The sequence below is a fragment of the Pristis pectinata genome, chromosome 20, assembly GCF_009764475.1.
Source record: "Pristis pectinata isolate sPriPec2 chromosome 20, sPriPec2.1.pri, whole genome shotgun sequence".
Classification (NCBI taxonomy): domain Eukaryota; kingdom Metazoa; phylum Chordata; class Chondrichthyes; order Rhinopristiformes; family Pristidae; genus Pristis; species Pristis pectinata.
In genome coordinates this window covers 32,723,623-32,750,387 of record NC_067424.1, presented here as the reverse complement: position 1 = coordinate 32,750,387, position 26,765 = coordinate 32,723,623, and the positions used below count along the sequence as shown (strand labels likewise).

The 26,765-nt window shown below is 44.8% G+C and overlaps 1 protein-coding gene across 5 annotated transcripts in view; it reads left to right on the top strand.

Moving 5' to 3' along the window:
- Nucleotides 1-26,765, top strand: part of LOC127580744 (transcriptional enhancer factor TEF-5-like) — a 248,985-nt gene that overhangs the window by 114,878 nt on the left and 107,342 nt on the right. Inside the window, exon 1 of one of the 5 annotated variants that reach the window (XM_052034557.1) lies at nt 22,509-22,653. The exons of the other annotated variants lie outside the window; for them this stretch is intronic. The gene's annotated coding sequence lies outside the window, so the exon portion shown is untranslated. Of the gene's footprint in view, nt 1-22,508; nt 22,654-26,765 lie in introns of those variants that run through there. 5 annotated transcript variants of the gene reach the window in all.

The window sequence follows — 26,765 nt, the reverse complement described above, 5'->3', positions numbered from 1 at the left end:
CCCTACCCGAAATCTATGTCGACATAGGAGACTGCAGACGCTGGAATCTGGAGCAACACACAAAGCGCTGGAGGAACTCAGCAGGTCAGGCAGCATCTACGGAGGGAAATGGACCGTTGACTGTTCATTTCCCTCTGTAGATGCTGCCTGACCTGCAGAGTTCCTCCAGAGTTTTGTGTGTTGCTCTGTGTCCTTTACTTTTAGGCGCCTTTGCAACAGGGTAGTTTCCTGCCATCTACCCTCTCTATGCTGCTCATAATCTTGTCCACCTCCGTCAGGTCACCAAGGAAAAGAAACACAATCTCTCCTTGTAATTGAAGCACTCCATCCCAGGCAACACCTTGGTGATTCAGCAGTACCTCAGTATGGCTTTGGAGTGTCACCTAGGATCAGATTCCGTAAGCGGGGTTTGAGCTCACGACCTTCTAAGCCCGAGTGACTGAGTCACAACCAACATCTGTTTTAGCAGTGTCAGGACTGCAAGATTTAAGTTATTACTCTGTGTCCTTCAGCAGCACCTCAGAGTGCTTTGCTTTCAATGAATCTCATTTGTAGGGAAATGATTTGCGGTTATTTGTGCAGATATGGCTGTGATTTGTGGGCAGCAACAAATGCCAATGAGAAATAATGAGCAGTAAAGGCACGCTTCTGCTGTCTGCATAGAAAAGTGTTGGCCAGAACAAAAAGTAATCCTCTGGTTTGAGTAGTGGCCTGACCCCAAATAAGGAGATAAGGACTTGTTTTGTTCCAGCGATGAACAACTGACTAAAGTGAAAGATGAAGAGCAGTAGCAAGGAGTCATTCAGCACAGAAACAGGCCCGTCAGCCTGTTAAATACCCATCCCTACTAATCCCATTTACCAGCCTGATGCAGCGTTTCGACCCAAAACGTTGACAATTTCTTTCCCCTGCACAGATGCTGCTCGACCCGCTGAGTTCCTCCAGCAGATTGTTTGTTGCTCCAGATTCCAGCATCTGCAGTCTCTTGTGTCTATCAGCACTTGATGCCTTCCGTGCCTTGGCAAGTGCTCTTCCAGACACTTGTTAAATGTTGTGAGAGCCTCCTGCCTTACCACCCTCTCAAGCAGTGCATTCCAAGCTCCGACCACCATCTGTGTAAGGGGGGAAAAGAAACTGCCTTATAACCCCTCCAAACCTCTTACTTGTTAACTTAAACCTCTGCCCTCTGGGATGTGAATGAAGGACTTGGCCTGGGTTTATCCCAAGTACATTACTTGCAGAAAGTTCTGTCCACTTGTTATTCACTCTATGCAGACTACTGACCCCTTATGACCCAAATGAATATCTTACGATGGGTTGCTTGACAGCAGGTATGCCCGTATAATTATGCTGACATTTACCTATTTCAGGGTGTTCTGATCGACTTAGTGTTGTGAATTGGGCCTGGTTTTATTTTTCACGTGTGTGCCAGGGAGGAGAGGGGTTGGTGTCATGTTGATGGTAAACACAGCAAGCCAAGCTAGAAGGCTCACATTCTTCTCCCATCTCCAGGGTCTTTCAGTTGACCAGACATCTCGGGTTTCCAAACTCCATTTCAAGGACAGGCTGCCAAATTAAAGTGACTGTTCGAGCTATATTTATGTGCAAGTGCAGAGCGTGTTCTCTTCAAGGTCACTGTGAACGGTCACAGAAGTGAGCCCGCTGAGGTTATGGGACTGGTGGGGCATGAGAATCAGTAGGGCTTTGCTTGCCTTGTGCAGTCAGACATCCTGTTGAACACTGGGCTGAGTCAATCAGCCAATGTGAATAGGGATTGGCCTATAACAGCCAATCAGAGCACATTATGCTGAGCCAACACACCAAATAAGTCCACAAACCAGTGGATCAAGCTAAATGTATTGGAAGGTGACAGCTATATGCAAATAAAAAAAGAGTTTTTTTTTGACATGTTTAACCCACATGCAAGTGGTGAGTAACACAATTTTGTGCACTAACTCAAAATGACACAGTGGTTGGTGATAGCAATTATTTCATGTGAAAGTCAGTATGTGAATTACACTGTGCATTGACTGTATCTGACTCCCTGTGTCTGAGCAGCTTTCCTTGTTTCCCAATGTTCTGGGGAAGCCTGCCAATGCGAGATTATCATTGCAGTAAACTGCTATAATCTGGAATGCACCCTCCAAATGGGACAAGTTCAGTCCGAGCTTTTGAGAGGAAATTGGAGATGTAGTCGGAAGGGAAACATGGGCAAGGTTGTGGGGAAAGGGAGGCGAACAGACTGAGATGTCTTTTTCAAAAAGTCAGCATGTTCACAACGGACGGAAAGGCTGCCTCCTGTTGCGTAAGCTTCAATGAATTATCAATGTCAGCAGCAACTAAACCGTTTCAATCAGGAACATCCTTGCATTTTGCTCCCCGGCTCCTCTGTATTTGGCTAGTTGTAGATAGGATAGAGGCAGGGGCCCTTGCTCACCAGGATACCGTTGGCCAGGAAATGGGAAGAATAAACCCGTGCGGCTTTTTGAAAATTTTCTTTTCATCACTTTCCGAGGAAAACTTGCTAGATGTCAGCTGAAGGGTATAACTGGTCACGGGGGTGACGTCCTCGCGTTCGAATAGATTTCCGACTTTCATGGCCAAGCTTTTCCTTGTTAACAATGAGCAGCTGATCCATATTCTTATCCAGCAGAAGCCACAATAAGTCCCAAACATGAAAGAAGGGAGGCGTGAAGATGAGTCTAAAAGAAAAGTTGTCGGCAACTGTAGTGAAACTCTCTCTCCCCAGAGCCATTGCCAGATAAGCATGTAAAGTATGATTTTGTAAGTAGGATGCAAACTGCATTACATCAATCAATAATCTTATCCAAGTAGTCAATTCACTTCAAAGGAGGCTAGCTTTTACATAATGGCCTCCCTGACCTCTGGATGTTTACTGAAGTTTATAACTGTATGAGGGGGAAATAGATGGTCAGAATTATTTCCCCTGGGTAGGGGAAATCTAAACCTAGAGGGCACGGGTTTAAGGGGAGAAATTTAAAGACCTGAGGGGTAAGCTTTTCATGCAAGAGGCTGGGGAGTATCTGGAACAAGCTGCCAGAGGAGATGGTCGAGGCAGACACAGTTACAACATTGAAAAGGTACTTAGATGGGAAAGGAGTGGAGGGACACGGCCTTAATGGGGGTAAATGAGATTGGCAAAGATAGGCAGAGTGGGTCACAAGTAGTGACTGAGTCTTCAGCGGTGGATTCTGGGGCTCGAACTGTGGGACTCACTGATCATGCTTTGAAAAGCTTACTGCTGGCGAAGGCCTTTTAAAGTAGTTTTTAACTGTCCCTGTGAATCAGCTAAATTTTAAAGACCATTTCTAAGTGGATAACAATTTTCCAAAATTAGAAAAAAGATGCATAAAGATACATTAACCAACCAGAAATTGTGTACAGTTTTGGTCACCCTGTTATAGAAAGGATGTCATAAAGCTGGAAAAGAGTGCAAAGAGGCTTTACGAGAATATTGCCAGGATTCAGGCCTGAGTTACAGGAGAGGTTGGGCAGGCTGGGACTTTATTCCTTGGAGTGTAGAAGACTGAGGGGTGACTTTACAGAGGTGTATAAAATCATGAGGGGCATGGATAGAGAGAATGCACAGTCTTTTTCCCAGGGAAATGGAACCAGAAACTAGAGGGCATAGGTTTAAGGTGAGAGGGGAAAGATTTAAAAGGGACCTGAGGGGCAACTTCTTCATGCAGAGGATGGTGCATACGTGGAACGAGCTGCCAGAGGAAGTGGTTGATGCAGGTAATACAATAACAACATTTAAAAGACATTTGGATAAGTATATGGATAGGAAAGGTTTAGAGGGATATGGGCTGAACATGGACAAATAGGACTAGCACAGATGAGTTGGGCCGAAGGGCCTGTTTCCATGTTGTATGACTCTGATGCTCAAGGAATATTAAAAAAAATCCATTTACCTGCACTTGCCTGTTTATTCAAGGTCACTAAGTCCAGTCAATCGTATGAGGTGACACTATTTAGACCAATAACATCTGGCTCAGAGTTGGGATGGTGAATGCAGCCCTTTGACTCGGGATGCGTGTCCTGTGCCCCATGACTGGATGGGAGACCGGTGGCGGAGCGGGAGGGCAGATGCACTGACCTCCAGCCCATATCAAAGTCCAGTTTATTGTCATCTGCACAAGTACATGTCTGCACAGGTGCAATGAAAAATTTACCTGCAGCAGCATCACAGGCACATAGCATCAGATACACAACATTCACAAGAAATAAACATAAATTATACATAATTTTTACAAAAAAAGAACACAATTGGAACAAAATAATCAAAATCCATTTTAATGCAAAGTTTTGCTACACTGAGGTAGTGATTAGGGTTGTGCAGGTTGGTTCAAGAACCAAATGGTTGTAGGGGAGTAGCTGTTCTTGAACCGGGTGATGTGGAACTTCAGGCTTCTGTACCTCCTGCCCCATGGTAGCGATGAGGAGATGGCATGGCCCAGATGGTGAGGATCTTTGATGATGGATGTTGCCGCCTTGAAGCAGCGCCTCATGTAGGTACTACTGACTTCTGTGCTCTGACTTCTGTGGGAGACGAGCCAACTTGTTAGAAGGTTGTTGCCTCATATGGAACCACTCACCAGACCTCAGTCCCGCTGCGAGTCAGACCCATACCTCATTACCAATGACGGGTTGCCCCACCACTTACTACATCTACAATTTATTAAACAGTATTTTTCCACTGAATGCCCATTTAAAAACCCCCATCTGTGCTGCATTCTAATTAAAATTCAATTCATATTTTTAATCTTTTTAAACTTTGAAAGGCCCTTTCATAGAGTTATGCAGCATGGAAACAGGCCCTTCTGCCCAACTGGTCCATGCTGACCAAGATGCTCCATCCAAGCTAGTCCAATTTACTCAGCAGTGTGGAGGAACAGAGGGACCTTGAGGTTCATATCCATTGATCCCTCAAGGTTGCCGCGCAGGTAGATAGCGTTGTTAAGAAGGCGTATGGCGTGTTGGCCTTCATTAGTTGGGGTATTGAATTCAAGAGCCGCGAGGTAATGTTGCTGCTCTGTAGAACTCTGGTTAGACCACACTTGGAGTATTGTGTTCAGTTCTGGTCGCCTCATTTATAGGAAGGATGTGGAAGCTTTAGAGAGGATGCAGAGGAGATTTACCAGGATGCTGCCTGGATTGGAGAGCATGTCTTATGAGGATAGGCTGAGTGAGCTAGGGCTTTTCTCTTTGGAGAGAAGGATGACGAGAGGTGACTTGATAGAGGTGTACAAGATGATAAGAGGCGTAGATCGAGTGGACAGTCAAAGACTTTTTCCCAGGGCGACAATGGCTAACACGAGGGGACATAATTTTAAGGTAATTGGAGGAAGATATAAGGGGGATGCCGGGGTTAATTTTGTTACACACAGAGTGGTGGGTGTGTGGAACACACTGCCTGCAGAGGTGTGGGGGCAGATACATTAGGGACATTTAAGAGACTCTTAGACACATGAATGATAGAGAAATGGAGGGCTATGTGGGAGGGAAGGATTAGATAGATTTTAGAGCAGGATAAAATGTCGGCACTACATTGTGGGCCGAAGGGCCTGTACTGTGCTGTATTGTTCTATGTTCAATTTGCCAGTGTTTGGCCTATAACCTTCTAAACCTTTCCCATCCATGTACCTGTCCAACTGTATTTTAAAAGTTGCTCAACCACTTGCTCTGGCAGCTCATTCCGCATACATACCACTCTTTGTGTAAAATAAAATGATGCCCCTCAAGTTCCTATTATATCTTGCCCCTCCCACCTCAAACCTATGCCCTTTAGTTCTCGATTCCCCAACCCTGGGAGAAAGACTGAATGCACTAGCCCTATCTATGCCCCTCATGATTTAATCACCTCTATGACCTTTCAGTTCATAATCTTTTTATTCTAAATGATGGCTGCAGAAGTGAGGTGATCTTGATCATCGAATCAGCTATCAAAATTCCTACGTTGAGTGATTTTCATTTGGGTTCAAATGAAAGACAGATCTACAAGAGAAAATTTGCCATATATTCCAGTTTACTCTATGTAGCTGAACCCCATGATGGAGGGGAGTCTGGACATTGAACAGTGAGGGTGGAGCACATCTAACCAGCTGTCTGAAGAGTGGGACAGGTTTTGACAGTGGGGATTGGGGTAATATGGAGCCATTGCAGCCATTCAGCAGTGAGATTGATTGGGGTGTTGGTGGTCTGTGCGGTTTGAGAGAGTGGGTAGGATGTGGGCAAGTAATTCACTTACCTCAAAGGCCTCTTACACCTGCATAGTGCCGGGAAGATTGCATTGTCCCGGGGATGCCGTACCATGGGCACTCCTGGGTGGATGTTGTCTAAGACCATTGTGTCCCTATAGAAGGAATATTGCATGGGGAATAAATTTGTGTCAAGTGCCCCATCAGGGGTGCAAAGGTGACTCCAGCCCTGAAGTGTTCAGCTGAATTTCCAGAGTGACGGGAAATAACCCAGAAATAGCTGGCATCTCATTTCACTCCAGAGAAACCTCAAATTTCAGTCTAGTAACACTGTGGGGGACATTGTGCAATGAAATTTCTTGGCATTTTAATGTAATAATGACTTCTTTCCTGCATCTGCATGTTTGTGAGGTGTTTTAATATCCCTTCCTCTTATGATCAGCAGGGTTTAATCATTTCAGCCTTAAAATGACTGCACCATATTCATCTCGTCCTTCATTTCTTTTCAGCCTGGATTCATCGTAGCCTTGGCCCTTCGCCACCTTGTGAAAATCAAAGACCCAGGCTGTGTCTCCCAGTGTGGCCTGAACGAGAGTGGGGGTGGGTGGAAGGAAAATACTTCTGAACTTGCTGATCGCAGGTTGAACGCTTGCCTGATCTGGGTTGCATTCTGATATGATCAGCTTCCTGAAGGTTGTCCTGAGTGGTTATTGGAGTTCCATGGCTTACAAATAATAACTATTAAAAGACAAAAAGCAAAATGCAGCCAAACATATGTTCAGCAATTAATTTTCCACAGTTAAACTCCAAATATTTAAGGGAGAGCGAAACTGTAAGTTCCAGCTGCAGCTCATTTTGTCTGATGGATGTATTTTGCATGTTCTTTAACACTAGTTTTAAGAAAGGCTTCTTACTGCATTGTGTGAAGGTACTACTTTTCACTTCTAGTCTCCCACAACCAGCAAGCCACGGTTGTCCAAATTGGATTTCATTCAGCAGAAACTGTTGAGACTTGTCCAAGGTGATCTCTGAGTCCTGGGGTCAAGTTAGTTCAGGGCGATGATCTCCGACGCTCCCTGGATGATGTTACAAAGTTTGGACAGCAAAGGCAGTTGCCAGTAACTGCATCACTAGATCACCATTACCCAAGGCCACCTGTCAATTCATGTATCATCCTGACATGGATGTACAGCATTATTCCTTCATCTTTCCTGTACCAGATTCCTGGGATTCCTGACTTTGCACCATTGAAGAGGACTTTCAGCTGTAGCAATGCAAGAAGACCCATCTACACCTTGTCAAAGCAGCTCAGGATGGGCAAAAAACATTGGACTTGGCCTCGTTCCAAGAACAAATGGAATGAAAAGAAATATTTAGACTACAGTGAAACAGGTGTGTGTGTGTGTTGCACAGGAACCTGGCTGGCTGTAGACAAACAGTATGTCTTTCAATTAAAGCACTTACTGTTCCAAATTATAAACTCTTCCATGAATGTTCTGGAACAGTTGCACCTGACCAAATGATAAGAGGTTCCAACAGACAGAGTGCAGGCTAAAGTTATTAACTAGCGTGTTGCTCCTTCACCAAAGGATGGTTGGATCTGAATGTAGCCATAACTATGTGAAGATCTCCTCTGGTTGCAAGACTCCTAAATAAGACCAGGACAATGTCTGTTTAGTTATTTGTTTAATACGCACAAGTGATAAAGTTCAATGCAGCCCCTTGGTTGTAATTTGGAGACAAATATCTCCTTAAATAAAGGTTAATGGTCATAGCTGAGGTTAGATTGTCCAGTTTTCTATGGCTCATGCTGTGAGAGTTCTCAGCAAAACATCTGAAGCAGCAGCTCATGCTGTAGTACTGACGTCCTCACCTCGTACAGAAAGCTTTTCACGTCCCTGTCTCACAGTCAACACATCAGGACGGGATTTGTGGATCAGCGCTTCCACATCGTTTCTCCCAACGGGACGTTCACGTTGGACCCCTGGAAATTCCCGTTGAATTTAAGCTGTGTTGGGGGTTGAACTTGGTCAAGTTTGCAGACAGACAAATCTGAGACACGGTGAAGGTATTTATGAAAGCCCCTTCTGATATTCAAGTAAAATGCGATGATATGCATCACAGTTTACAAAATGTAGTGTAAGAGCGATTATCAACTCTGAGTGCCACACCAGGCTTGCTGGTCAGAAGTGATCATTCGAATCTCTTAATAAAGCAGTGACTTAACAACCTTTTAACCAAGGGCAGTGTATTTTAGCAGGATCATGGTTTGCAAAGTGCTAATAAAATAGTATTTTGTTAATGCCCATGACGATACTAGTGTGTGGAAGAATTTAATGGGGTGCAATATGACCCAAAGGAATCTGTGTCCTGCTGTTGTGATGGGGAACAAGGTGAACGCAGTCATCTAGCCTCTCAATTTGGGCTTGGGGTCTCCTGGAATCAATGATTCATCTCTCGGGCACTGCTGAGGAGAGCCTGGGAGAAAGATCACCATTTTAAACAAGTTTTCTGCTTGAGCGTTTTTATCAGCTGTGGAATGAAAGGCTTCTTTGATGGCCGGGAATCAGGGTAACAGCCTGTTTGCACTCTAGCTGATGAAGGTGGACATCAGGTGACCAATGGCAGCAGCTGGGTGGTGGAGGTGAGGTCATTTGTTGGGGTGGGAGGTCATTTGATCACAACTCAACGAATATGTCAAGCAAGAGTTGTCAACCCTATCCACAGGAAGATTTCTGGGGACACCCTTCTGCTCTTTCACAGTACATGTATGAAACTTTCAAAGTCGATCTTCCTTGCAATAAGCCATAGAGTCATACAGCATGGAAACGGGCCCTTCGGCCCAACTAGTCCATGCCGACCCAAGATTCCCATCTAAGCTGTCCTATTTGCCTGTGTTTGGCCCATATCCCTCTAACCCTTTCCTATCCATGTACCTGTCCAAGTGCCTTTTAAATGTCATTCCTCTGGCAGCCCATTCCATATACTGACCATCCCCGGGTGAAAAAGTTGCCCCTCAGGTTCTGATTAAATCTCTCCCCACTCACCTTAAACCTATGTCTTCTAGTTCTTGATTCCCTAATCTTGGGAAAAAGGCTGTGTGCATTGACCCTATCTGTGACCCTCATGATTTTATACACGTCATTTTCCCACGGTCCAACCTCTCTCCGTAACTCAGTCCCTTGGGTCCAGGCAATATCTTCATAAATCTCCTCGGGACACTGCAACAAATTTTACTTTTCTTTAATAAGTTGCATAAACTGTTCTCTCCCCTGCGACAGCACTGGCACCTTTAACGTTTACTCACCTTCACAGTGATGCTGGCGTTCCTACCACTTTCTCAGAGGGTTCTGGTGTCAGGAGACTTGAGCTTTAGTTTAGGCAGGCACTTCCTGAAGGGAGAGCTATACTGTCGGAGATGGTGGGGTCCTTGAGGGAAACATTAAACTGAGACTGTACCTTCCCTTTTAGGCAGGCGTAGAGATCCCATGGTGTAAGGGGTTTCTCCTCGTGTCAACCACAGCTGGGGTATATGATCTTTTATATCTTTGCTGTTGGTGAGACCTTCGCTGAACAATTGCCTGCTTCCTGCTTTACAATAGTAATGGCACTTCATAGTACCAGCCTTGGATGGGAAGGGCTTTGAGATGTTCTAAGGATGAAAGACACTATTGAATTTGAAGTTTCTTTTCTTTCTGAAAACAGATTTCTTTCATCCCTCCTTCAACCCAGCGAAACACTGGACACTTACTGTTTTAAGACTGTTGTCACCAGGAATTTAGAGCTTGCAAGCCAGAAATTCCTGTGTGTTGATAGTCAGCAATACGGGCAGATGTTGACTGAATTTGAGTTGGCTGCTGTGCAGATGGCTTTGAACCAGAGAGAGGTGTTACTTTCATGGTGAAGCCATTTTCTGAAGGTTCAGTCTATTAAAGCTGTCAAATTAATTGCTTTTCAAAATTGAAACACGTGAACTGTTTCTTCTGCACCTTTCACACCAGTTACAGCAGGTATCAATAGGAGTTTCAAGCCTGCAGGTTGAGACATGCTAGAAATTAAATGCTGTGTCTACAATGACCCATTTGCATAATGCATTACCTTTGCAGGTAAATATTGGAGTGGATTGGAAATGAGGATAGAACTGCTTAGAGGCACGACAGAGGGCAGGCACGGTAGTGTAGCGGTTAGCGTAACGCTTTACAGCGCCAGTGACCCAGGTTCAAATCTGACCGCTCTCTCTAAGGAGTTTGTACATTTTCCCCGTGTCTGCGTGGGTTTCTTCTGGGTGCTCCGGTTTCCTCCCTCATTCCAAAAAAAACGTACGGGTTAGGAAGCTGTGAGCGTGCTATGTTGGCGCCGGAAGTGTGGCAACACTTGCGGGCTGCCCCCAGAACACTCTCCACAAAAGATGCATTTCACTGTGTTTTGATGTACCTGTGACTAATAAAGAAATCTTAGAGGTGATTGTCTAAGTACTGTCCTTATAAACAATAAAATGTGCAGTCTGTGTGCTTCTACAATTTGGAGCACAGCAGTTAAGGGAATGGGGGATGTGCAGAGGATACCCTGCTCTCAGAAACTAGACCGACCCTGTGACCTTTCTGAACATTGCAATAATGTCTTTGTGATTTAATGTGGATGAAAGGTGTTAGATAACCCAAATCCAACATTAAGGAAGTAAACTAGATTGGGACCTCTGGCATTCTCTTTCTCTGGCCTCTTGTTCCACCATGCTTGGCGTTACCAATATTACCCACTCCTCTTCCATTTTCAGTAACACTTCTTTTGTTCTCTCCTTCTGTCTTTTATTTGCTCTCCTCTTATTCTTTGTTCTTCCCTCCGTTTCTCTATAATGGCTACAGTTACTGGCAGCTTGCCAGGAGCAGATCGCTGCCGCATGCGTCTCGCATACAGGTGACTACCTTTCAAAAGCCAAAGTGACTGGACCATCAAGTCTCCTTATAAACAGGGGGCCCTCGGGGTTACCAGGGTGAGACCGTGAGCGGAGCTGAATACCGAAAAGGGAGCTGAAAGCACCCACTGGCGGGACACAAGGAAAGCTGGAGCTGTGCAAGTTAAACGCTGCGTGGAGATTGATGGCGCTTAGTCCCCATTTTCTGTGCCGCCACAAGGATCTCAGCCGAGATCGTCAACCGGCACTTCCACACTTCGATGGATTGCCTGTGGAGCTGCAGCACGTGTTTGTTAACGTGGCTGGATTCAGAGATGGGTGGAGGTTCTGGGCTAAGCCAAGCCATGCTTTAGCCTCAGTCAGTATTGCTTCATCCCAGCAAATTTTATGGGAGCTTCAAACAACTTGCTTGCAACAACTTTGCAAAAGGAAAGCTGTGCATGTGTTTGAAGAAATAAATGCAGCTTGAAGTTGAACTGGACTTGATTGCTTATCTCTTAACTGCTCAGAAGGGCAATGTGCATGAAAAAAAGATTCATTTTAAAAAGTTAGGTTATTTTATCCTTGGCTGTTGGAGAAATAATCAGGAAGTCAGCTGGTAAACAGAGACTTGGTCAAAGTGTCTTATTCCTCTCCTTGCAGAAGACTCATAGCTGATCTTTGCTCTTTCGTGTAAATATTTTAACCAATTGTTAAGCAGTATTTATTTTCAGTCATGATGACGTCAGATTAGACCAACTGGGAGTCTTTCCTGGGACAAAAGGACATTATTGAATGCTAGACACATGCTCAGAATCTCCAAACTCAATGGAACCTGTGTGTAGCCTATGGAACGAAGCATTTATTGAGGGAGGTGGGGAAGCAGGATTTTACTTCAGGAATTCCAGACAGTGGTTTGGGATGGCTCTTTTCTCTTGCCTGCGAATATGACATACCCTATACTTTAAGAAAACATTCATCGTAGTTATGAATAACGGGTAAAGGTACACACAAGTTGTTTATCGCCTCCTTTATAGGGCATGGGTCAGAGCTCCACCCATTCTGGAGTAAGGGCAGGTACAGGCTGGGGACAGAGCCAGGGTCATGCCCAGCAGGGTGGGCTCTGCATCAGGGCAGAAGCCAGAGGCATGCCCAACAAGCCTGGGCAAGGGCAAGGGCCATGCCCACCCCAGGGCTTGGGCCAGGATCTCAGTATTAACCAAATCGTTGATTTTCACTCTGAGTAGGAAGATATTACTTTAAACGGGCTTTCCTTTTTAACAAACAGGTAATCACAAAATTCAATCCAGAAGTAAAACCCATTACAAATCATGATATTGCACATTTCCAACTTGTGCATTGCAGCTCAGAGATGGACAGCTCCAGAGGACCTTACCAGTGTTACATAAAATAAGATTTCTTTATTAGTCACACGTGAAATGCATCTTTTGCGTAGAATGTGCTGGGGGGGCAGCCCGCAAATGTCGCCACGCTTCTGGCGCCAACATAGCATGCCCACAACTTCCTAACCCATACGTCTTTGGAATGTGGGATAACATACCATTATAATAGCAGCTGTAATGTAACAAAGTAGGCTGTGAAGGTAGAAGGACTGGCCAGTGAATAAGGATGCGGTGACTGGAAAGTCAGAGTTGTGCGCTCTTTCCCTGGCTACCCTCTTGCTTCTGATGTACTCATAGAATGTCTTGGGATTCTCCTTGATCTTAATTGCCAAGGATATTTCATGGCCCCTTTTGTCCTCCTCCCAAGTTCTCTTGTACACCCTCCATATTTCTTACGGCTCTCTCGATTCCAATTGCCTCTTCCTGTCATGTGCTTCCTTTTCCTGATCAAACCTTCAATATCCTTTATCATCCAAGGTTCCCTAATTTTGCCATCTTTGCCGTTCACCCTTACCGGAACATGCAGCCCATGAACTCTTACTAATTCGCTCTTAAAAGACTCCCACTTATTGGATGTCGTTCTACATGCAGGCATCTGCTCCCGATCTACTGATACCAAGTCCTCTCTTACACGACTGAAATCAGCCTATTGGGACCTAAACTTGAGAAACAACTTATCCCTTTCCATGACTACCTTGAAACTTAAAGAATTATTGTTGGTGTTTCCCCCATCAGCACTTTCACCACCTCCCCAGTTTCATTTTCAGAGATAAAGTTGAGTACTGCTCCCTCCATAATAGGTCTGCCTACATATTGTCTCCATAAACTTTGTTGGATGCATTTCACAATGCTGCCCCATCCAAGCCCATTGCACTGTGGCAATCCCAGCCAATAGTGGGAGAGTTAAAATCCTCCATTACTAACCCTATTAATATAGTTAGATCGGCCGCTTTGGAAGATCAGGATGGAGGAAACAAGGCTGGACCATAGAGTCAGTGAAGATACGGCACAGAAGTGTGCGGCCCCTTCTGCGTCCATACTGCTCATCATCCACCCATGTAAACTAATCCAATTTTATATTCATCCCACATTCTCATCAGCTCCCCCCAGATTCTACCACTTACCTACACAAATTGCCCCAATTAATCGACCAATGTGGGAGGAAAGCCAGGACCCAGAGGAAACCCAAGAGATCACAGGGAGACTGTTGGAATCTGGAACAACAAACAACCTGCTGGATGAACCCGCTGAGTTCAACTCACAAGGGAGAAAGTATAAACTCCACACAGACAGCGTCGGAGGTCAGGATTGAACCTGGGTCCCTGGAGCTGCGGGGCTGTGCCGCCCGTGGAAGTGATCAGTGGAGGATTTTGTTCAGGGCACCTGAAGCATTCCCCAGGCTCTTCTTTGAAGAGTGCCCTGGCACCGTCTAGGCTCGTGTAGAGTTAGCAGGAACTTCATCCAAATGTCAGCACCTCTGGTGCACTCCGTCAAAACTGCACCAAGCTGACAATTTAATATGTTGCATTCTGCCATCTATAGAAGCCAAGACTGCAGAAATCAGGTATATTGTAGCATATAATGGAAACCAGAAAGTATCCTGAAAGAACTGAGTGGTTAAAATGACAAGAGAGTGAAACTCAATCACTTCAATGTCCTTGGGGGAAATCCTCTCTGAGATCACCGATATGATTACTTCCATGTGTTTATAAAGAGAGGGCTATTGTGTAGAATAGGGATGGCTTTGCCCTATTTTGACGTCTGGCAGCAAAGAGTCAAACATACCTGCGTGTGCCCGTCATCGGCTTGGCTTGTGTAATTATGGAGTCTTGGCCTGTATGTAGTCTACCAAAGAAGAGCATGTAAGCGGCGATTTACTCGAGTGGTTGTTTGGAGAAAGTGAGGTTGTTCATCTTTCAGCAAAGAAAATGGAGGTGTTCATGTATAAAGTAAATGGTGACACCAGTGTGCAGCAGTTAGGGCCACTGTTTCACAGTGCCCGGGACCTGGGTTCGATCCTTGGGTGCTGTCTGTGTAGAGTTTGCACAGAGTTTGTCTGTGTGGTCTCCTCTTAACCACGTTGGTTTTTTCTGGGCTCTCGGGTGTCTTCTCACATCCCAGACATATGCTGGTTGATGTGTTAATTAGTGCCTGCAAATTACCAAAGGAATCAAAGGGAAGTTGATGTGCGTATACGGGAGAGAGTAAATGAGAAAAGCAATTGGGAGTGATGGGCCCAAAGGCCTGAATAGCCTCCTTGCATCAGAATCAGTCGAAATAAGGCAGATCTGTTTCTAGTGGCAGATGGGTTGATAATCGTAGAGCAGATTTAAGGTGGCTGCTAGAGGAATCAGCACCGACCATGAGGAAGGATGTGCGTTGCCTGAAAAGGTGGTGAATAGGTTTTGACGGCAGCTTTTGAAAGGGATTTGGATAAATTATGCAGGTGTGTGAGGAAAGGCCAAGAGAATGGAACTAAATTTGGTTGATCATATCAACCACTCTGTCTGTAAATATATAAAAAAAAGCTTTCCCCTGTTATGGGGACCACAACCCCAGCAGATGAAAGGCAATATCTGGGAGCTGTGTGTAGGATGCAGTGCAGTGTATGGTGCACACAACCAGGCCATTGAACCTGCTCCATCTTAGACTTGTCTAATCCCACAAGCACTAAGGCAAATCCCAGTCAATGTTGGGAAAGTTAAAGTCCCCCACTACTATAACCCATTGGTTCTTACACATATCTGCGATTTACTTACATCTCTGTTCATCCCTAATTCTCACTATTGGAAGAACGACAGCTTAGATGGGTCAGCAATTGGTGACTGACTAAGATCTGGGAGCATGCCCACCCTTCCCGATTACAGAACCACGACCAGATGTCTTGAATTATTTTGGTGGGTTATTTATGGTTTACCTTTTTTTGTTTTTACTTAAATTTTAACACATTTAAGGAAGAAGAAATGAAGCATGGGCCCACACTGTGGAATTTTAGATTTTCCTGATGGACCACATAGGATATCCTGCTGTCTTGTCAATACCCGTGAACTGTGTGTGGGTCACAGTGCAGTGTGTGGTACACAGAACCCCCCTCATTTTCTTCTGTTCCTATCATTTAACCCCACAAGCATGATCTTCTGTTGTTATGCCTCTGATTTCCAATTAATGTTAGTCTCAACCAGTCAGTTCCACACTCAATCCATGGGAAGTTGTTAATCCCGAAAGCCTGTTCGGATTTATCTCACATCCTGTCTATCAGCTTTGGACTCACAACCCCCATCGCATTGCCTTGGCTTTTTCAAAATATCTCCCCTATGTTTATCTTCTCGAACCTCTTCATAACTTTAAAGACTTCTGTCAGGTCACCCTTTGTCTTTTCTTCCCCCAAGTGAAAATAGCTCCAGCCTTTCAATCTTTCCTCAAAGGATGTTTCTTCATTGTTGTGACAAATCTCATTCAGCTGCAATATCTTTAAGAAGTAGAAAGACTGTGTTGCATTTCATGTGTATATATCTTTGCAAATGTATTGTGTAAGAACATTTATGTATTCTGCATCTGGATATAAATATCTCAAAGTCAAAGTCGAGCTTATTTGTCATATACACAAGTACGTGTATGCACAGGTGCAATGAAAAACTTACTTGCAGTAGCATCACAGGCACATATAGACTCAACGTTCACAGGGAAAATATAAATTAAACATAAATTATACAAGAAAAAACACAATTAGAACAAAAAACCCAAAGTCTATTGTAGTGCAAAGTGGTCATGGTGTTGCTATACTGAGGTAGTGATTAGTGTTGTGCAGGTTGGTTCAGGAACTGAATGGTTGAAGTGAAATAGCTGTTCTTGAACCTGGAGGTGTGGGACTTTAGGTTTCTTGTACCTCCTGCCCAATGGTAGCTGCGAGAAGATGGCATGGCCCCGATGGTGGGGATCTTTGGTGATGGATGTTGCCTTCCTGAGGCAGCGCCTCATGTAGGTACTTCCAATGGTGGGGAGGGATGTGCCTGTGATGTATTGGGCAGAGTCCACTACTCTCTGCAGCTTCTTACGTTCCTGTGCATTTGAATTGCTGTACCTGACTATAATGCAACCAGTCAGGACACTTTCAACAGTACATCTATAGAAGTTTATTAGAATGTTCGGTGATATGCCGAACCTCCTTAAAAGCACTGGTGCGCCTTCCTTGTGATTACATCTATGTTCTGGGCCAGGACATCTTTTGCATACGTTATATTTTTGAGTATTTAATTGTGGGCTTCAGGAAGGGGAAGTCAGGAGAACACACACCAGTCCTCATTGAGGGACCAGCGGTGGAAAGGGTGAGCAGCTTCAAGTTCCTGGGTGTCAACACCTCGGAGGATCTACCTTGGGCCCAACACATTGATGCAATCACGAAGGAGGCACGCCAGCAGCTCTACTTCATTAGGAGTTTGAGGAGATTTGGTGTGTCACCAAAGACTCTTGCAAATTTCTACAGATGTACAGTGGAGAGCATTCTGACTGGTTGCATCACCGCCTGGTATGGAGGCTCCAATGCACAGGATCGAAAGAGGCTGCAGAGGGTTGTAGACTCAGCCAACTCCATCACGGACACAACCCTCCCCGCCATCGAGGACATCTTCAAGAGGCGGTGCCTCAAGGTGGCGGCATCCATCATTAAAGACCCTCACCGCCCTGGACATGCTCTCTTTACATTACTACCATCTGGGAGGAGGTACAGGAGCCGAAGACCCACACTCAATGTTTCAGGAACAGCTTCTTCCCCTCCGCCATCAGATTTCTGAATGGTCTTTGAACACTACCTTGTTATTCCTCTTTTGTGCTATTTATTTATTTTTGTAACATAGTAATTTTTATGTCTTTATGTCTTGCACTGTCCTGCTGCCACAAAACAACAAATTTCATAACAATGGTCAGTGATAATAAACCCATTTCTGATTCTGAGTATGTATGTATATACTGTGTGAGTGCGTGGATGTGCACTAGTAGTGTGAGCGTGTGCCTCCACAGGCAGGGTTTTGTTTTGTATCTCCCTCTCCCTGCCCTCCTGTCTCGTAAATGAGTTCACCTGCCTCTGCTTCATTCCTGTTAATCAGGAAAGCTGCCGGTCACCATGACGTCTGATCTTCCATTGACTCTTTTGCAAAGGGTTCAGTGTGAGCCAGCCAAAGTGAGTCAGGGCTGGTGGGTTGTGACAGGTGAGCAACTTCAGCCTCCCGTTTGCTGAGCATCGGTAGCCTGTGACTCTTGGTTTTGCCATCAGGGATTCCTCGCAGGCAAGGAAGCTTCTCGACAAAGGAGCTTCAGTTGCTCGAAGCTGCAAGTGGGCGATTGTTGCTAAGCAATTGCACTCTCCCCTTATTGCAAAACGGCTGTAGGAGGTACACTGGCCATGCAAAGGCATGAGCAGAATCAATGCCGGCTTATGTGTCTGTTCTGGCACTCTAAAGCTGAGCCCAAGGAGCTTGTATTTATCCAACACCTTGACTTCAGAACTTCATGAAGTGCAGCACAGCTAACACGTTACTCGTGAAGTGTAATCACTGTTGCCATTTGGAAAAATCGGCAGCTAATTTGCTCCCAGCATGTTGAACCAATAGCAAAGGAACGTTGAATAAATACTTTGGTTTTCATTGAGTGGTAAATGTCATCTCAGCCGCTGGGAATAACTCCTCTGCTCTTCTCTGAAATGCTGCCATGGGAACTTTGAAGTCCACCTATGAGATAATGCAGGGCCTTGATTTAGCAATTCAGCACCTCCAAGACTGAAGCACCCCCTTGCTTTTGAACTGGAATGTTAGCCTAGATTGAAGCAGAAATACCTGGGGTAGGAGTTATATCCCAAACATCCTGACTCGGAGCAGGGGAACGCAGTGATGCAGCTCAGAGAGGTGCTACCTCACGGACTGATGCCCTCGGTGTGGAATTTGCACATTCTCCCCGTGACTGCATGGATTTCCTCCGGGGGCTCCAGTTTCCTTCCACACCCCAAGGACATGCAGACGGTGGGTTAATCGGTCACTGTGTAGATGAACGGTAGACTCTGGAGGGAACTTATGGGAAGAGAAAATGGGATTAGTGTAGTTATGGTGTAAATGAATATTTTGATAGTCAAAGGGCCCGTTTCTGTGCTTCATGACCTCTATGACTCTGCGTACCTCCCACGGAGCAAAGTCAGAGTGTATGTCCGAGACACTGGGAACGCGGTGGCTGTAGTTCTTGCTGTTACACAGCACCTTTCACATGAGAGTATGTAAAAGTATTGCACGCAGTGTATGAACTCTTGCCATGTAGTGAAGGGGATTGCCAACTTGCACCAGCCTCAAAATGATAGTCTGAGAAGAGTTGGGGAGAACCATATAGGGAATTTCTAACAATTCACCTGAACTGTTGGACAAATATGATCTAATCTGAAGCGTAGCCCCTCCATCAGGGCGGTGATGAAATGTCAGGCTAAATCGGAGAGCTGGGTCGGCAGTTTGAGATTTGAACAACAAATTGGATCTGTATTGGTATTGGTTTATTACTGTCACTTGTACCGAGGTACAGTGAAAAACTTGTCTTACAAACCGATCTTACAGGTCAATTCATTACACAGTGCCGTTACATTAAGTCAGTACAGAGTGCATTGATGCAGTACAGGTAAAAACTGTAACAGTACAGAGTAAAGTGTCACAGCTACAGAGAAAGTGCAGTGCAATAAGGTGCAAGGTCACAACAAGGTAGATTGTGAGGTCATAGTCCATCTCATTGTATAAGGGAACCGTTCAATAGTCTTATCACTGTGGGGTAGAAGCTGTCCTTAAGTCTGGTGGTACGTGACCTCAGGCTCCTGTATCTTCTACCCGATGGAAGAGGAGAGAAGAGAGAATGTCCTGGGTGGGTGGGGTCTTTGATTATGCTGGCTGCTACACCAAGACAACGAGAGGTAAAGACAGAGTCCAAGGAGGGGAGACTGGTGTCCGTAATGCACTGAGCTGTCCACAACTCTCTGCAGCTTCTTGGGGTCTGTGATGAATTGATACTTTACTCCAGATCCAGTGTCAGTTTGGTGAATCCTGAAGTCGAGCATAGAATCTTAGAGGAGGGTGGAAATGTGCAATACTAGAAGGCATATTTATGGTGAGACGGGGAAAGTTTAAAGGAGAATTGTGAGGAGAGTTCTTTTTCACAGAGAGTAGTGGATGCCTGGAACGCACTGCCAGTGAAGTGGGAGAAGGAGATACAACAGCAAAATTTAAGAGGCATTTAGACAGATACATGAACAGGCAGGAAGTGGAGGGATATGGACCTTGTGCAGGCAGATGGGATTAGTTTAAACTGTCATCAATATCATCATGGGGCAAAGGGTACATCCCTGTGCTGTACTGTTCCATGCCCTGTATTTCCGCTGTCAACTTGTTTGTCTTCCTTATTTGTTTGGGGATCTCTTTGTATGAAGTCCTAGTGGTGGGACTGTGTGGGTGCAGCGTCTGGGGATTGGTGTGCATTTGCCTGTCATTGGCTTGGAGTTTGGGTGGGGCCCTTATTGCCCACAATAATTAACTCTTCCCATAGCTTCCGGTGGCAGGATTGAGACTTGGAGCCAGCTATCTGGGGAATTGCAGGTACAGGCTTGTTTCTTTCGCTGCCTTCCTGGGAGAGACATGTGAGTGAGATGCTGGGGGATTATAGCTCTTGAGCAAGTTACTCAGAGGCCTTGCCTCTTAAACCAGTCATTCCTGGTGCTAGAATGGCTTCCAGTTATGAGCCAATCACTGCCTGGTTCATGTTTAGCAGGATGTACCCAAGTTTGTTTTGAGTGAAACTTAGGAAGCACTAAGTTATCTAAATTTGGGACCAGCTCTTTGAAGAATGTAGCCTTCATTTGAATTAATCTTGCAAAATATTTTTGCTGTAGGCGTTACTGAGTTAGACCTGTAATCATATCTTAAACCAGTCCTTCCAGACTTCAGAAAAGATTTGTAGGATACATGAGAGCACAGGTACAGGTGGTGAAGGAACTTGAGAACAGGCTGTGTCACTGCAAAGGGCTCAGTTGTCTGAAAGGCCATAGTGGTTGAACACTCACTGGCTTGCAGTGTTAAAATTTCTTTTGAAGTCAACTCATTGTTGGTAACGATATTGTAAGAAACTGAAACTAATTGCAGAAGCATAACCAAGAGCATGGCAGTGGAAGAGAAGAAACCTATCCTAGTGAGCTGATTATGGAGACCTCACTGTGGAACCTTTCATTTGCTCGCTCGGCTGAACCCTAGTGTACCCACCCTCCCTGTCCTCTTTGACACTGAGTTGAGCTTTAAGCTCCAGACCTGGTTCATCATCAGCTTGTCTTTTCCTACATTCTTACTTTATCTACACTGCCCTCAAAGCTCTCGTCCACTCTTTTTCTCCTTCCGCGTCTGTTTTCCTCGCTTCAATGAACGGGTTCCTTCAGACTGCTAATCCAGCCTCTTTCAGCTCTTGCATTAGTTACACCCACTCTTCTGACTGGTCTCCACCGAGTGATACTACTTTGTAATGCACTGTGACATCGATATTGAAGTGTGATGGGTCCACAGCAAAACACCATGTTTCTTATTGTTTATTCATTTCTCCCATACCATTTTGGGTAAGCATCAATGAAGAACAGGCATCTCCACCGGCAGAAAGATGGTGTCCATGACTGAGTTATTCTGGGATATCTGTGTTTCCTGAGAGTAAACCATCAGTAGAGGGCTCCGAATATTGCTGGTTCACCTTCTCAAGTTTGAGATGGTGTGGTGAAGGGAACAGGATGAAACCAAGGGTAACTTCCCAATCAACCAACCCCACTCAGATGCAGAGATAAGCAGTCGGTTTCTCACTTGTAGCATTGGCAAGTATTACCGTGATCTCTCTATCCTGGGCATCGTCTTAGACTGAACTGACTGTTGGAAGCCTCAGTATCCTAAACTGCGCTGCTGTTCCCACGTCTTGCCTTTCACCTCCATTATCTCCCCTGTCCCCATTTCCCGCGTCAACCCCATACTTTTGTCCCTGGGCCCGCCTGCCATTTCCCCCACTCCAAAAATCCTACCAAACCCTTGTTCTAACTCCTTTTGCCGAAAAACCCTCTGAGATGTCAACAACGGGCCAACTCTTGCTTCTCATGCTCCCTGTTTCCCTCGCTCCACCATGGGTGGGCGTGCTTTCAGCTACCTAGGACTAATCTACTCCAATTCTTTCCCTAGACCTCCCTGCTTTTCAACCTCTTCCCCATAAAACCTACCTCTGTGATTAAGCTTTTGGTTTCCTATCTTCTCTTGATTTGTCAGAACACTCCTGTGAAGACACCATTTCCCCAACATGAAAGATATAGAAGTGGTTTTCCTGAACTTTTGCATTGTAGTTGCATCAGGCACGGTAGTGTAGCGGTTAGCTTAACGCTATTACGGTGCCAGCAACCCGGGTTCAATTCCCGCTGCTGTCTGTAAGGAGTTTGTATGTTCTCCCAGTGTCTGTGTGGGTTTCCTCCGGGTGCTCCGGTTTCCTCCCACATTCCAAAGACGTACTGGTTAGGAAGTTGTGGGCATGCTATGTTGGCGCCAGAAGCGTGGCGACACTTGTGGGCTGCCCCCAGAACACTCTACGCAAAAGATGCATTTCACAGTGTGTTTTGATGTACATGTGACTAATAAATATATCTAAATCTATCTCATTGTAATGCTGTGTAGAGCTTGTCTGGGTCAGTGTCAAGTTTGTTTGCCCCCTGTTTTCCAGGTTCTTTGGGAAGCGTGTGTCTAACATCACTGGAACATGACCCATGTAGTCACACGCTCCTTCCTGGGCTCTTGTAGAGTCGTACAGCATGGAAACAGACCTTTCCTCTCTGTCCCCACCACCCACCGGGATTTTCCACCACCCACCTACACACTAGGGACGATTTACAGTGGCCAATTAATCTGCCAATCTGCACGTCTGTCAGAAGTGGGAGGAAACTAGAGCACCTAGGGGCAGCCCACATCGTCACAGGAAGAACGTGCAAGCTCCATGTGGGTAGTGCCAGAGTTGGGGATCGGAACCTGGATCTCTGGAGCTGTGGAGTAACAGTTCTAACCACTGTGTCTGTGCACTCTGAAATAAACATCCATTCAACACTTTGTTAAACCAGGTAATGTTAAGGAGTTGACGTAGCATCAATCCTAGAAGCTTCTGAGCTTTTTTCAGCTGTCTTGCTGGACCACTGCTTTTCTCATTATTTGGCAACACATCTCTTTTTCGTTACAATCAATTTGCTTCTCAGAGCGAGAGAAGTCTGTGGAGCTTCTTCACAGCAGGTTTGGGCACAGGTCCTTCAGTCTGCAATGTCTCCCAGTGAAAGAATGCTGAATTTCCACTCGTTTTAGCAGCTCCTGTCAAAAGCGGCATGTGTGTTTGGAGCTGCTTTGTGTGCTGCTGTCAGTCAACTCCTTCAAAAAAAAAAGTTGGTCAAGTATCTACTTACAAATGAGAGCAACTTCCAGGGATAGAATTCAGACATGCTGCTCGGTGGAAAAAATAATTGCACTTGTATGGCCCCATTCCATGTACTTCTTGTCTTCCCCAGATCCTGACGTTTTGCACCCCCAAAATCAGTCGCCGTGTTTCAGTGAAATGACTTAATTTCTTTTTCCAACTCAACAACTTGCACAGTATCTATCTTCTAGACAGAGATGTTGTCTGTCATTTCTGGGATTTTTCTTTAAAACAATGCTCAGGAGATTTTCCACATTAGAAGTGCTGTATATATGGTGGAGGTTAGTTTCACTCTTTGTTTGACCAGTTAGTTTGTTCTATCTTTGTGCTTCTGATTGAGGACGGAATGTTGGCAAAGGCTCTGGCACAACTTCCTGCTCTTCAAAGTTGTGCGATCTTATTATCCACCTGCAGATTTAGTCTTGATCCTGTTGTGAAAAGAACCAGGTTTGAGAAGTGCAAATAGTTAAGGAGCAGTCACATCCTTGGGGTCTGGTAATATAGTTGCTAAATCACTGGAGTATTGGAGACGTGACTTCAACTCTCTGCGGGCCAATTTAAATTCAAGTAATTGAATAAATCTGGAACTTAAAAAAAAATCAGTATCAGTAATAATGACTATGGAACTTGGCAAATTGTGGTGAAAATCCATCTGCTTCACTTGTTCTGTAGGGAAGGAAATCTGCCATTTTTTTGAAACGAAGCTGCCATTCTTAAAAAATTTTTTTAAAAATGCAGATGCTGGAAATCTGAAACAAAATCCGACTGAGAAAAAAATAGCAAGTCGGGCAGCAACTGTGGAAGCAGAAACAATGTTTTGGGTCTGCAATTCTCGTTAGAGACCCAAAACATTAACTGTTTCTCCTTCCACAGATGCTGCCTGACTTGCTGAGTTTTCCCTGAATTTTCTGTTCATGTTTCAATCTGCCATTCTTGCCCAGATTGGCTTCTGTGACTGTGGACCCACCATTGTGATTGAATTTTAATAGATTTCTTAAGGATGAATGATGTGTTGCCAGTATCCCATGTACAAATAAATCAAAAAATGCAGAGTATAGACTGTTTTCTTGGGTGTTGCTCACTCAGTTGGCTCCAGGGGTTACCGAAGAACCTTTCGTGAGGCTTCGGTAATCTTTAGGATACTTTGTCGAGGTTTGCTCAGTGTCTGGGGAGGTTAAGTAAACAAACAAAGTGCCCCAGTCTTTTGCCAACTCCATTTTGTGCTCATCACCTTTATCTTCATTGCTTTGCTCCTGGAGAAGGTCTGATAAAGTTGCTGTAGAAATGAAGGATAAAAAAATTGGGAATGAACAGATGTATTTTACAGTGGTTGGTTGATGGAGCCGAGAAACTGGTGGTAAAGGCTTATTGCTGCACTCTTGGTTGGCAACTAGCGGCCAGTAACCCTCCATTCACTGGGACGTTTCTACTGATACGTAACTGATATGCTCCATAATGCTCTCATTGCATTTGGATGCTCAGTTATACCATCACTTCCAACTTTGACCTTCAGATCTCTATTAACACCAGTACTTGTGTCATCCAAAGCACCTTATACTTGCACCTTATACTCATCAAGGAGTTTTTACCCATTTCCTCTGTGTTTGCTGATCTACATTGGCTCCTGCACTGCCAATGTCTCAATTATAAAACACTCCACCATCTCCATGGCCTTAGCTCTTGCTGCCTCCGTAACCCCCAGTGGCCCTGTGCTAAGTGCCTACGGTCCAACTCTGGAATTCCAGCCCTGTCTCTTTCTCTCTCTCTCTTCTTTTAAGATGCTTCTTAAAACCTTCAATCAAGCATACGATCGTCTGTCTTTGGTGAATCAACTTGTATCTTACTGTGTCGAAGGAACTATGTAATTAATAATTGATGATATGGTTGGTGTTGGTATTGTTAATGCATTGGGGTAATGTTACATTTGGCATTTGGACCCCTTTAGCTCAATATCTTCACAAATGATCTGGAGCTCGGAACTACCATTACAGGGGTTAATTTACAGGTGACATGAAGCCAATGAATGCGCTCGACTCTCAAGTTGAACAGGTTAAGATTCAGGTGGACTTGAAAACATTTAGGATTTGGGTAGGCAGGAAGTAAATGAAACGCAGTTTCACATGGGGTCAAAAACAAAATCCAGGAAGTGATCATTACTTAAAATGGAAAGGGAGTAAAGTGCATGGAAAATGTAGGTCAAGGGAAACTGATTAATGATTAGCTGAAGCTATCACAAGGTGTGCAGCAGTAATGAGGAAAACCAGTCAGATGTTGGGATGTACTGAAAAGTGAACAGTGAGCTGAAATAACAGGATAATCATCCACTTCATAAGTGGCTGGTCATCTGCAGTTGGAATACTGGTTGAGCTGTGACCAAAAGTAAGAAGGGATTTAAAAGTTAATTAAAAGCTACAGAATGGAGCAACTGGGATAACAGAAGAGATGAAAGTCCTGAATAGTGTGGACTGCAGGAGAGACCACAAGGTGATGTGATTGCTGTATTTGGGATTCTAAATGGACTTAATTCGAAACTAGTCCACTTTATTAATTCAGTGAGTGAACAATCAGTGGGACAGGTATGGTGGAAATGGTGATGGTTCATCGAAATAGGCTTTTTTGTTTTAGAATTTAGTATCATGGGTTCCTGTAGATGAGTATGGTGATATCCAAACTATGGCACGTATCTCGCTTTGGATAGTAGGTGACCTTTCGATCACTGGACAAAAGTGCCTCACCTTGGGACTAAGCTTACTTTGGATGAATTGGAACAGATTTATTGCAATGATTAATCAACGTTATTACAGAATGTAGGTGACAAACCAGAAGAAGCATTTGTCTGATGTAAACCTAAATAATGTCTGCATTATTTCATTTTCTCTTTAACTATTTTGCTGAGGTTTGGTCCCACAGTTACTGTTACTCACTGGCACCTTCCGCCTGGTCTTTCCTTGCAGTCAGTGAGCGTTAACGGACTATTCATCTTAACTGAGGATCGCACCAGTTCCTGCTCAGTTGAGACAGAGTGATGGGTGGAATGGAGAGCATACAGAGGCACAGTTGGCATGTCGAGTAGAGCATTTGGAAGTAGTGTTGATGTGTGGATTTGAGAGTATATGCAGGTAGTGCTGGTGTGTGGATCTGCAAGTAAATGGGGCTGCTGCTGTTATGTGAATTTGAGAGTATGTTGGAGATGCTGTTTTTGTGTGGATTTAAAAGTATATGAGGCTAGTGTTGGTGTGTGGATTTAAAAGTATATGGGGCTAGTGTTGGTATGTGGGTTTAAAAGTAAATGGGGCTAGTGTTGGTGTGTGGGTTTAAAGGTATATGGGGCTAGTGTTGGTGTGTGGATTTAAAAGTATATGGGGCTGGTGTTGGTGTGTGGGTTTAAAAGTATATGGAACTATCATTAGTATGTGGATTTAAATGTTTCTGGAGCTCACGGGTGTTGGATTTAAATGTTTCTGGAGCTGGTGCTGTTGTGTGGAGTTTATTATCTCCAGGGTTTAGTGTGTGAGGGTAACATTTTCTTTGCCTTGGGTTAGGTGTCCTGGGCATGACCACAAAGAAAGGTAGCCATGGTGTAGTGTCAGAAAGCGTGCCAGAGGCTTTAGGAAAGCGCAGTGACTTGTGCAGGCAAGGTCAGAGTGTCTCCACAGAGCAGCGAGCATTCTATTTCAGTGTTGTTCAGAAGCAGCTGCGATAATCCCACTCCCCCCTCCTCCCCCTGCCACAGGAACAGCTGAAGATCAACAACTCCTCACAGGGAGG